Source organism: Protomyctophum parallelum, assembly GCF_964188405.1.
Source record: "Protomyctophum parallelum genome assembly, chromosome: 16".
Taxonomy (NCBI): domain Eukaryota; kingdom Metazoa; phylum Chordata; class Actinopteri; order Myctophiformes; family Myctophidae; genus Protomyctophum; species Protomyctophum parallelum.
In genome coordinates this window covers 18361332-18374661 of record NC_139711.1, presented here as the reverse complement: position 1 = coordinate 18374661, position 13330 = coordinate 18361332, and the positions used below count along the sequence as shown (strand labels likewise).

The 13330-nt window shown below is 42.2% G+C and overlaps 1 long non-coding RNA gene across 1 annotated transcript in view; it reads right to left on the bottom strand.

The window, feature by feature from the left end:
• LOC310873884 overlaps positions 1 to 13330 on the bottom strand; it is a 414042-nt gene that overhangs the window by 393575 nt on the left and 7137 nt on the right. The window lies entirely within an intron of this gene.

The following is a 13330-nucleotide window of genomic DNA, read 5'->3' as shown; positions in this document are numbered from 1 at the left end:
TCTCAGGTGTACGAGGAGAGCGTTCCACAGTTTGGGGGCGACCGAGCAGAAGGCCCGGTCACCCATGGTGCGTAGGTTAGTCTTTATGGGTTTGAGGAGGTTGGTGTTTGAGGAGCAGAGGGAGCGGGTTGAGAAGGGTGACAAGTTCCTTGAGGTAGGGGGGGCGTTGCTGTGGATGGACTGGTGGGTTAGTAGGGAAATCTTATATTCAGTCCAGAATGAGATGGGGAGCCAGTGGAGTGAGCGGAGGATGGGTGTGATGTGCTCGTATTTACACACTCATCAGGATCCTAGCAGCGCTGTTCTGAATGTATTGGAGCCTTTGAAGGCTCTTGCTAGGGCTCCTGATGAGAAGTCCAACCTGGAGGAGACAAAGGCGTGGACCAACTTTTTGACACCACAGGTGACAGGCTGTACTTTAGATTGGACACAAAATAGCCTACAGGCCCGTGACTTGTGTGTGATTAACGGTGTCGTTATACAAGCAATGACAAATGTGTATCTTTTGAAAATAGCTGATTTTAGGTGATGTGAATTGAGCTCTGTAGGTAATTAGTCAATTTACGTTATTATTTTATGTTTTTGGTAATAGTAATAGTTTTGGTAATAGTGGGAGAGCTAAAGGATCTAAAGGTCAGAGGTCATATAGGTCCAAATGACAAACGTGTTCCTCGACTTAGAGCATGGAAGGAACACGTTATTCCAACCAGTTCCTTTCCTCTCCATCAGGTGCCCCAGAGACCAGGATTACGGCATGTTTTTTTTTTTGTTATCAAATGTTTTTTATTTTAATACAAAAATCACAATAAGACACGTTAACAACATGAATGACTTAAAGAAAACAAAACACATATAAAACAACACATAACAGCAAAAGCAAGGAACACAAAAACAAACAATCCCACCCACCCCTCCCCCCCCCGCGAGACCAATGATGCCACAAAATGTCATTACTCCTACTACTGTGCAATGGAAACAAAAAATAAAGATAATAATAATAATGATTAAACCATGCCCTTAACCAAATCTGCAATACCAGACCAAATCTCAATGTTTTCCTCTTTTGCACCATGCAATCTTGCTGTAGACATCTCTAGATAAATGATATCTAGAAAGGTCAAAGCCCATTGGCGAAATGACAATGTATGAGGTGGTTTACGGCGTGTTTTTTATGTGAGGGTACCTAGACTACCTACCCTAGGGGACACGGGGAGAGAGACACGCACATCTGAAAACCTAATAGGCTGCGTGCCGGTTAAAAAACAATGATAGTTCAAGAATAAGAAAAGTCTGCACACCATTTTCTGCTGCCAGAAATATCTTGACTTCATACGGTAACATTTCGAGCCGAAGCTCTTCCTCAGACCTTCACACACAGTGTAGCCAATCCATTTTATATGCAGTGTAACACACCACACCTGTGGCGGCTGTGGCCCATCCACCATCACGTTGACAAGTTCAGGGTGATTAACCACGTCGGCTTCGCCTCGGTGGTTAAACTCGATCCCTGTCAGTGAATTACCTCCCGACAATGACCACCTAGCCAGATATTATCCTGCTAATTACTAACATAAATTAATAAATTGACCCAAAACACAACAAAAAAAGTATTCCTTAAGACTTAAGTCAAGTGTCGCGCTGGCTGTGTCAGTGAGTTTTTTCCCCCGGGTACTGCTTTTCTCGCTCAAATGTTTTCAAAAACACTTTTGAGAGCAATGTTTAGCTGCAAATGACATTGTGTGCGCGTTTACATGGCTGTGATGTTGGAAACAGCAGTAAATCAGTGGGGCACGGCCGCACGGCTGGTGCTCCAAGGGTTTGATTAGGCATTGGTCTGTTATAGAGCAGAGCGGTCATCATTCAGAAATAATAGACAGCTGAATTCAGCGATTGACCAATCAGAATCAAGCATTCATCCAAGCCATGTAATAATAGTACTTAATACATGTCAGTGTAAATGCACCCCTCTGGGGGTCCCGACCCACAGGTTGAGAACTACTGACATAGACAATGATATTCACAAATGCATGTTGAACACAAACAGTTTCTTCACGTGACTGACAGATAATTCAAATGGTTGACCAAAGTTGTTCACAACGGATTACGGAACCATGAATGGTTTAGCGAGGACTGCTTACCCATTGTGAAACCCTATAGCTTAGGGCCCAATAAAAGGCCACATTATGTACAACTTGTCTTGGTTGCTCTGCAACAGTGGTTACATCACATAGTTAAACAGTAGTGCAGGCCAGAGCTGCAGGGTCCAGAGACTACGGACACAACATGACCCCAGGCCAAATTATGGACTTGTTTGGTTAATGCTGATATGCAGGCCAGTATCCGGTGCCGTGGCATGCCATAAGACATAGAGACATGGATTACCCAGCAAATTGAACCCTATAGCTACCATTTTGTGATATCCCTTGAATGAAAAAGCCTTGGTTTAACCAATGATGCCCCATTTCTCATGCAATGATGATAGCTGATTTGCTATTTCTGGTAAGTTTGTAACAATATTTTACATGCACGTATATAAACCCATGCCAAAAATAGGGACCCCACATTTAAAGTCAGAGCCCTTCATGATGCTAGCAGGTCTTTATTCACCCGCCCTAGGAAGGCCAAGAACATCAAGCCTGGGTGGAATACATTTGTAGCTAGCCACCATGCAGAGGCCAATGAGGCCCATAAGGCCTGGGTAATAGCTGGCAGGCCCAGACAAGGACCTGTCCTTGAAAATAAAACTAAAACTAACGCCAAGTACAAATATGTATTACGGTATATTAGCAAACAAGAGCAGGCCCTGAGTGCTCACTCTATGGCCGACAATCTGCTTAATAATGATATCACAACATTTTGGAAAGAGGTAAACTGCTCTGGTTTGGGGGAATATCAAGTAGTTCCCAGGGGCAAAACTAGCATCATTCGTATTGTTGACCAATATCTACCATTATAGACCAACTTTCGTTCAACTTTGACCCCTCTGTCACATGGTACTATTTTCTTTGTGTTCAGCATCACTGCGCCGCATAGAACACCATAGTGCTGCCGCGCCACGGCACTGCTGCAGGATACACTATCAAAGCTAGGTCATAGCTACGAGGTTTCATTTCATTCAAAACATTTACTTTTGACTCGTTCCGGTTATTTTACAAGTTTTGTTTTGTGTCAGAGGAAAAAAAATAGTTGTTTCAATTCTTTCAAACTAGATCTAAAGATTTGCGTGACTTAACATGTCAGAATCAGACAGTTTAAACCCAGAGTCAGACAACGAAAGTGATGAAGATATTGCTAAAGCAGCGCTCCCATGTAATGTAGAGGGGGTAGCAGATCCAGTAGGCATCACTGACCTCTGGAGACAGCATTATGATTATGAAGCTCTGTTTAATTGTGTTAAAGGTGAGCCTTACCATAGGGGCCTAGAGGTTGACGAGGATATGTCTAGACAGGAGAATGCTCTATGTACAAGCCAACATGTTGGTTCTGTAATTTATTTCACCACTGTACTACTGATGTATCATGCACTTGTGGATCTGCTACATTTGCTGCTGCTGCCGTGTGACGTTGTAGTGTGATGTGATCAAGTAAGGAGTCAATTTAAAAAAAAATACACAAAAAAGGTTTCCGCCCCAAAGCAACAAAATGTTTCTCTGTAACCAAGAGATACTAGGTCATGGTTATGTCTGTGAGAGACAGTGAGGCCATCAGGGTCTCACATGGGGTGCACGCACCACGGCTTGGGAACCCCTGGTTTAGCATAACAGTAAAGGAGCTCACAGCTCATAGAGAGGAGGAGGCGCTACTACACACACTATGTTTATCAAAAGGTGCCCAGCATGGGTTAAAACCTTCCTCACACCCTAACCCCCAGTGGTGGAAAAAGTACTCAAAGTTTTTGCTTAAGTAAAAGTATCAATACTGCAAACTACTAAAAGTAAAAGGTCTGGAATTAAAAATGTACTTCAGTACAAAAGTAGTGGCATCACAATGTACTTAAAGTACCAAAAGTAGAAAGTATACCGTACATATGCAGAATGTCCCATTTCAAGTTTTCAAATGTATAAACAACTTTTGCGACACATTGTGAGCTTGTAGATCGGCCGAAATCTAGGGCTGAGTTTAATGTTTTGTAATAATAAAAGTAACTAGTAACTAAAGTTTTCAAATAAATGTAGTGGAGTACAATATTTGCCTCTGAGTGAGATGTAGTGGAGCAGAAGTAAAGGTATATTGGAAATACTCAAGTAAAGTACAAAACTGTACTTAAGTACAGTACTTACTTAAATGTACTTAGTTACACCACTGCCTCACACCTCCAACACCCCCCCCCCCCCATGCCTTTCCCGCCACCTCCTCACAAATTCCAACCTCTTGCACACAAAGCAGTCTGCAATCTGATTGGTGGAGATGACATTAAGGTGTTATTCATTGTATAGAGGGGACCATGTCCTCTTTACCTGCCGGCCTGAGTGACAGTGTGAGTGTGGACTAAGGATCACTCATGCTGCACACATAGAACAACACTGCCCCAGGAACTATACCCGTACTCAGGATCCTGACCATCCGTCCGTCCAGCGCATGCATGGTTCGTCAATCTATTCCGTCTTTGTGGTTCTGATTGTGCTGGTCGTCAATCTTGGAAAGCCACCACTACCACAGCACCATGGTGAGGACCGAGAAGGAGGCGCGGGGGGAGATGCCGGCGGTCATAGTGAATACCTTTGCCGAAGGTGAGAGAGTGATAGAGAGAGAGAGAGAGAGAGAGATTGAAATTGTAACACACACAGGCTTATGTGAACACCCCAAACAGTTAAGTTGCTCAATTCATTATTTTGATATTAATTTTAGCTGCCCCAAGGCGCTTTACAATGACACACACACACACGCACATTCATACACCGATGGCGGACGAAACCAAGCAAGGCACCAACCTGCACATCGGAAGCAATTAGGGGTTCAGCGTCTTGCTCAAGGACACTTCAACACAAACTGTTGGACTATACCGACGCTACGCATTGTGAGCTTGTAGATCTGAGAGGGATTGATAACCAATTGTGTTAGGATGAGGTCAGGGTGTTGACTTGATAAACAGCTGGTCAGTGTTTCCATCATAGTACAAGATTGGTATTCAAAAATGTTTGATTTATTTTGGAAATAGACTATCTGCGAGCACAGAACGTGCAGCATCATGATGCATTGTGAGCTTGTAGATGTGCCATTTTCAAATGTGCCAATATAGGTTTACAGTGCTCATGTGGCCGAGTTCGGCTTCTTTTGGGCTTGTTTTCATAGACCTGGTTTCTTATTTCTCTCACAACTGGCAACACTGGTCAAAACACGGCATGTTATACCAGCTGTTTCTTTTTCTATGGACAATCAGGCTTTGCCTCGTCGTGTATTATGTATACAAAATATTTGGCTACAGTTATGAGGAAAATAATTAACTACATGCGTTCGACCAGTGGTTCTTAAATCTTTTCATTTCAAGGACCTCCAAAACACTTGGAGGGGTCCCCAGATGATTAGGTGTGCTTGTTTTCCCACTCAAAAAGTAAACAAAACAACATGCAGTATAAGTGTACACAGGGTATCTGCACATTTCTACACAGGGTATCTGCACATTTCTAAAGTGACTTCATGACTAATGACTTTTAAGACCTTTTTAAATACCAAATTGGTCAAGTTGTCAAATACTACATAAGAAAGAGGCAAACATTGTAAGAAATAGCCGATCTGCAAGCTCAGAATGTTGCGCATTGCGGCCATGAGCTTATAGATCAATCTGCTATTTTCACAATATTTATCTGTGGAACCGACTCAAACAAAATATGCCTACAATTCCAAGATGTTGTCAGGATGGAGGGGCCCCAGTTCAAATCCATGCTTATTTTCGGGGGCATCACGGCCTGAAAGGTTTGGGAACCCTGGCTGTAGATCTTTCCACAAAGTGTCCAAGTGAGAGCTCTGTCTGTCATGCTCAGGCTCTTCCATGTGATTAATGATCACACATGTTTGCAAGTGTAGTGTACCCAAAACGTAATGATTGACTGCAGATGAGCTGCTCAGCCGTGCGTGATGTTGCACATTTATAGCTCTCATTCAGTAACATATTTTCAGCTACTGCATTTCGGCTGTAGTTATGACCGCAAAGTAGGTCAGAGCGGCTTATTGCCCGTATCAGCAGAGTGGGGGGCACGGGCATCCCTATCACTTTCAATGCGCTAGACACCAGGGAGATAGATTGCTGCTGAGGTGGAGCGCAACACCTATACTAGCCGGGGAGCCAGCCGTCCAAAATATGAGAGGACCTGTGATGTTTTAAAAAAAATTGGTCATTAAGGGCAAGGCCCACAGAATGAGAGGTCTACTCTGCTGGAAATATCTTGAAAAAAGGTTATGGCCATTTTTGTATACCCCACCATGTTAGACAAATGGCAAAATGTCATACTTTAAGTAGCATGTGACATGTCAAACTAGGGGGGTTTCATTATTCTGAATCCAGTCCAAGCATTAGTTTTGCATGAAAAACACCTAAATTCGTCCATATCCACTTGCCCAGATGTGTTCAAATGTGCTGACCTCATCACATTTATGATGACGGCTATCGCCATTTTTAAGCCAAGGAGTGTTTTTCGTGCAAAACTAATGCTTGGAATGGATTCAGAATCACGAAAACCCCATAGTTTGACATGTCACGTGCTACTTAAAGTATGATTAAATGTTATATTGGTTGTCTATATGGTGTGGTATACAAAAATAACCACAACATTTTTTTCATGACCACTTTTGTGGTGGTCAACCGTGTATCTGACATACTCAAGGCCAGGCACTGCACTCCCTGTGGTGGTGTGGAACGTGTGTGTCAAATTTGAACTCAGTGCTTACGTAGATTACACACGGACATACATACACAACGAGGCGTGGTGTATTTATAGATAGATAATATTATAATAACTACAGTTGTCAAATAATTGTAGCAGAGTAAAAAAAAACATATTTGCCTCCAAGTTGTGGGGGAGAAGTATAAAGTAGGCTATTGAAAACTTTACACACTCAACAGGGCTTGACATTAAGCCTTGTCCGCTTATCCAGGACAAGTATTAAATCTTCCCAGACAAGTGCATTAAAATTTTACATGTCCGTTAGACAAGTGACTCTTGGTTTCGCTTTTTCTGTGAGGCTCATACCAGCCAACAATATTGTCTGGCATTATTGTCTGGCTTTCCTAATCATCACCTTTCCAATATTGTTAATAAACCTAGAATGTCTGTAATTTTACATACATTTCATGTATTCCAAATACACAGCCATATCAGTTCTATCAGAGCAGACTGACCACGTCAGCATGTAAACTTGTAGCACTGCGTGTATACTCACCCAGGAATTAATTCCTAAGACTTTGAGTCAGATATTGTCCTCTAGTTTCATATCCATGTTAAAGTTCTGGCAGAAAACATATGTTATGTAAAATATCACCACTTCTGCATGACGAAAAGCTAGACTGAAAATATAAAAACTTCGTTTGGGAACAGTCGATGAAAGGGAAGTACAAACATTATGGCGCACACAATTGACAGGTGTGTTGTGATTGGTGTTGGGTAAATGATCACACAACCTATTTTGTGTGCCCCATACATTTGTGCTTCCTAATGTTTTGATATGTTCAGATCATAGACATTCTAATCTAGGGCTATTAACTTGCAAACGTAGAATATTCACCGGGGTGCATACTTAGTTTAGACTAGTCATTGGTTAGACATGGGTTAAGGTTAGGTGTAGGTGTGCTGCCCCGTGGGAGGTTAGGGTTAGGGTGAGGCTTTGAGATAGGTTATAGTAACTTGTAGTTGTAGGACTAATGACTGGTCACCTAATATTCACCAAGTAAAACCAACTTAAAGTTAGTTGATTTAAAATGTAGGCCTATTTGTGTGCTCGTGCTCCAATATTGTACTTTTGTAGCCTAAATATACTTAGTTCCTTACCAATTGAAGTTAATTGTATTCACAGTATGTAGAATGGGTACATTTCAAACAAGTCACTACAAAAACTGCACACGAGGAATGAAACCAGAAAAGCACTAAGACTTATGGTATGATTAAAAGTGCTTAAATTGGAGTAGTCAAGAGCCTATCAGCATGCTCAGCACAGACAGTGTAGTGATTCTATTATACCAGCAGAGGGTGCCCTTTCAACACTAAGCCAACGCTATACAATTGACTAAAGGACGCACACTTCTATCCAAATCTGACCTTTTCCTAAATTAGTAGAATACAGTGTAGTTCAGAGCAAATAATTTCATTATGTTGTAGTAATCTATTTACTTGCATTTAACTCGAAACTACTTTCAAAAACATAATTGCTTTATTGATCATGGTCTCTCCATTATAGTGTTAAAACGAAATATGCTAGTGTTGGTCTTGACTTGCTCGGTCCTCATACAGTGGAGGAAAACAAACAAAAACATCAGAAGCTTTGATACATTTCACTTGAGTGAAATAAATCTATCCCGGCCCATAGAGCTGTCAGAGTTGTGTGACGTTTGAAACAGAATCAATAGCCTACACAATCTCATGCACGATGTTGATGTTTTGTCGCATTCCTAAGCCAATAATAACAATTAACAATAATTTGATGAACGAGATTATCGGTCAATGGAGAGACTATTTGAGTCTCCTGTGACTCCTTAGATGATTGGGATAGTGATATTCTCCAATCAGGAGCTGTAGCCTATACATTTAATTTGACCTTCTCTCTCCTGATTGCATTGGTCACTCACCGGAACATTTTCTGTTGTTAACTTGTTAACCTCTCCTCGGAAGATAGTGGGTCAGTTTCAATCGATGCTCGCTGCCTTTGAAAAACAGGACAAGCCTGCCATCTCCTGGTAGAGAAGAAAATATCCCCTGGTTTGTCCACGCAATGTCCCACTCTCATCTTGGCGGCATTCAAAGTTGTAACTTGTGGTGGTGGTGGTGGCGGCGGCGGCGGCGGCGGCGGCGGCCCTGCCATCTCATCGTAAAGAAATAAATATTGTGTCCTTAAGTAGACCTATTTCCACTTTTTCATGAGCCATGCATGCACCGTGCACCCGTACGGGCAACCATACAAACCCGAAAAGACTGCTGGACTGAACAAATATAGGCCCACCTTCCTTTGTTTGGGAAGCACACGGGGCGCATTAAATTGACGTGTGCGTTGCGGTTGTTATGGGATAATTAATAACAACACGCACCTGTGTCAATACAATGGCGTGCCCTATAGCTGTGCAGTGTGTGCATCCCTGCATCTGCTCACCACCAAAGGAAGATATCTCTTACATTACACACAAGGAGAAAGTAGAAACACTAATCCTAGATGTATTTTAGACATTGTAAAGCAGGGGTACTCAACTGGCGGACCGCGGTCCGACCACCTCTTTGCGGACCACCCAAAAAAATATATATATATATATATAAATAACAAAAATATAAATAACATCAGATGGTATACATTTCTCATGTGAAATTGCTGCAAAGGCCCCCAAAATGTCCCCCAAGGGCCCCCAAAATTCTGGCACACGCTACGCGCGCACAGTGTGGCCTGCCAGGGCGTATAACTCCAGGCCTGATTTGGAGTTCCACTCCGGGCCTGCACTCTGCACCCCATTATTGGTTGGGTGGAAGGGGATCTGATTTGTATAAGCTTGGCTTGACCATACTAAACGGGCATAGAGCCCCGCTCTCCGATGGACGCCGCGCATGGGACCGGACCTCGGTCTTATTCAAAAACATATTTGTGGACCTTCATCATATCTAGTTGAGGACCCCTGTTGTAAAGTATAGGTTTAGGTATAGGACATTTCAAAGTCGACTTTTTGGGCGCATTTCCACATTTGGGCACCACATTTTGGTGCCCAAATGTGGTTCCAACGGATTGTGCAGCCCTGTCTTTCCCTAGACCCTAGTGGGTCTGATCGAGGGTAGCTACTGGGACGTAAGTCGGGACTTGATCACCCCGGCTGGGTCACCCGAGTGAGGGGTATGATGTTCACGAGACCCGAAACCCTGATGACCTTGGGATGCATCACTGAGGATACGTCCCAGTTGCATCCATGGAATGTATTTTCGTGTGTGTGTGTGTGTGTGTGTGTGTGTGTGTGTGTGTGTGTGTGTGTGTGTGTGTAATTACATTACATCAGGATTTCAGAATATGGAATCAATAGGGAGACGGACACAAAGAACATTTTGAAAAATAAAAACTAAACTAAACAACAATTGATAAATGGCTTTAAAAGTGTTTCAAATGCTCACCCAATTGAGATAACGACATATATGTCGTAATACACTAATTGTAGTATTCTTGGGGTAATTGTCTACTCTATATCGACCAAAATGGCAAATTTGACCTTTGGGATACAAAAATAGGTCGGTGTTTGTCCAAAAACTTGGTCACTGCACTTTGACTTTTTAATTTCAAGGATCCCCATAACTCAGAGTGTACAGATGATATCATAGATGCCGCCCACCACATAGTCCCCGATTACCCCCCCCCCTCGCTGCTCGTTGCAGGCCGCAGAGAACAATATAGCCAGGTCATGGCCCCCACACTGGCTATAGTTCTCTTGCCACCATGGTGAAACTTAAGTATGCTAATTCGCATACTTAAGTTTCACCATGGTGGCAAGAGAACTATAGCCATTCCTGGTCGCTCGCAATTAGCATGCTTAGTTTCACCAACCATGGATGGCCTCATTTACGTTGTCATTCACACAGCATGAATACACTAGACTACAGGTACCAAACGTTTCACCATTCACCTGAAAACTGAGGACTGAGAAGAGTAGAGGAAATGCTCCTGTGATTCAAAATGTCCTTGGCCCCTATGTGAGTCTTTAGATTCACAGACAGGAGCCAATAAAGGACTTTCAGGAGCTTTGGGTTTTCCTACACAGACACAATCATATACATCTGCGCCACCACAAAGACTCTACTGCAGTCTTGGCTCCCAGGGAAGTCGAGGTACTTAGCGGTTTACAGTAGGGAATTCCTGCCCTCTTAGAATATGAGAAGCAGGTTGTAATTAATCCATTCCCACCGCCATGTATGACAAATGGACCAAAATTTTCTTGGTGACCTTTGGTGAGTCATATCATATTGACATATGATATAATGTACACTACACACACCCACATGGCAGATGGAAAGCAAGCCCTATAACACATGAGTCCCAAGAGACGATGTTAAAAGGACAATGCACAGCAAGTAGATTACATATCATTGCTGCCTGTCTGGGCAAACCTTGTATTTCCATATCGTTGCTGTCGGGGAGAAACCTCTTATCTCCATAATTGTTTTAACCTTTTGAGTTTTTTTCATGAACAAATTGCCCTACTTGATCATACTATAGCGTCAGGCAAAAGCATCACAAATAGCAGATCCACACAAGCTTGAAATGCGACGTGAAGCGGCATGTTTTCATGTTATCTGCTTTTTATGAATTTGAATGCTGAAATGTTTTGGACAAATGACAATAATGTATTTGTGTTTTTTCATAATGCCTTGTATGTCGTATGACTGTGTCACAGTCACAAGAAGATATCTTCTAATTTGGATTTGTTTTTTTTGGATTTTTTTGCCAATACCCAAAATTTAGATGCCATTTGATTTTATTTGATATATTCATGATACAATTCATGAATTCATGAGCAGTACAGAATCATCAGGATTGCACAAAAAGTCTGAGGGCTTATTTCCATTGTGATCCAAATAAATAAATAAATAGTTACAGCATATGATAAGAAGAACATGTGTACTAACATTACAACACTAATGAGTCATAACATTTACAACCGGCCATCATAGATCAATAAACAAAAGACAATAAATAGATATAAATAGGTAAATACAGCACTATACTAACTTGCCCATCAGCCACTTTTTCAACATAGACTGGGCAAGACTGGGCAAATGTAATTTCCCTTGGGATTTTGTTCCAAACCTCCACCCCTGTATTCAAATGAGCTTCTACCTACCCTATGTCTCAGGTTTGGTGGTTTAAGATCAGCTACACTAGCCCTTGTGTTCAAACTATGGAACTGGTTAACATACGGGAGGTAACCTTTAAAATATTTTGGGCATTGTTCTTTTAAAAATGTATAGACCATAAAGAGTCTCAGTTGTTGTATTCTGCCTTCCACTGGGAGCCAATTTAATTCTCTAAAATGGTTAGCGGCGCCAATGTGGGTTCTTGGGGAGAGATAAAGGACTACCCTCAGTTTATTTTGTGATGTCTGTAGTTTATCTTTGGTATTTTTAGATAAGCTGCTGTACCAGGTTAGGCAGGTGTAATCAAAGAGACATTGTACTAATGCCAGGTCAAATATTTCTGTGGGTTTTTATATATAAAAAAAACAAAAAAACAATGAAAGAGCCTGTAATGACAAGAGACGTGACTAAACAAGAACTGCATTGGTTTCATGAGATCACAGGTTATTTTGTTTTTCATGTCCTGACCTCGTCAGGTGGAAACCTCATATGTCCCAAAATGGTTCTTCTAAGGCAGGGATGTCAAACTCAAATACACAGTGGGCCAAAATGAAGAAATTGGTACAAGTCGAGGGCCGGACTGTGTTTCAACACACGCAACATTTTTGGGGAGAGGGGTAGCTGAAAGCTGACCACAAGTGATATACTTTCACTGCTGATCAATAGTGAAGAGAAGACGCAGGCTTGCGCTTGCGGGCCCTCGATACACGTGTGACAATGCACTCGCAGTGCATTGTGGGACTTGTAGTATTATGGTGGTCCGTGCAATATACCAGAGGGCCAGTTCTAATAGTAATTAAATATCATCCCGCGGGCCAAAGATAATTCATTCACGGGCCTGATTTGGCCCCCGGGCCTTGAGTTTGACATATATGTTCTAAGGATAAAAAAGCAAAAGCATCAGATCTACACGCTCAAAACGTCTACGCTTTGCGTTACGATTCAAACTTGCAGATCTGCTACTGCTGATACTTGTGTGTGGCGCTGTAGTATGATCAAGTTGGTAGAGCATTCATTCATGAAAAAACACAACAAGAGAAAGTATGGAGATAAGATGTTTCTGCCAAACGATACACTGTAATATGCCTTCTGGTCATACTCAACGCTCATTAATGTAGGCTATAGCTCTATTCTAACAAATATACTTGACTCTAATATAACAAAAGACAAATTCCCCTTCATCATAATGTAGGTGGTTAAATTAGGCTGTACAGCACTTTAACCATGCAGCAGCATGGTCTCCCTCCCCCTCCCTCAAACCCTCCCCCTTCACCCCTGAAGCCATGTGCTGGAAGAGGAGGCGGGGG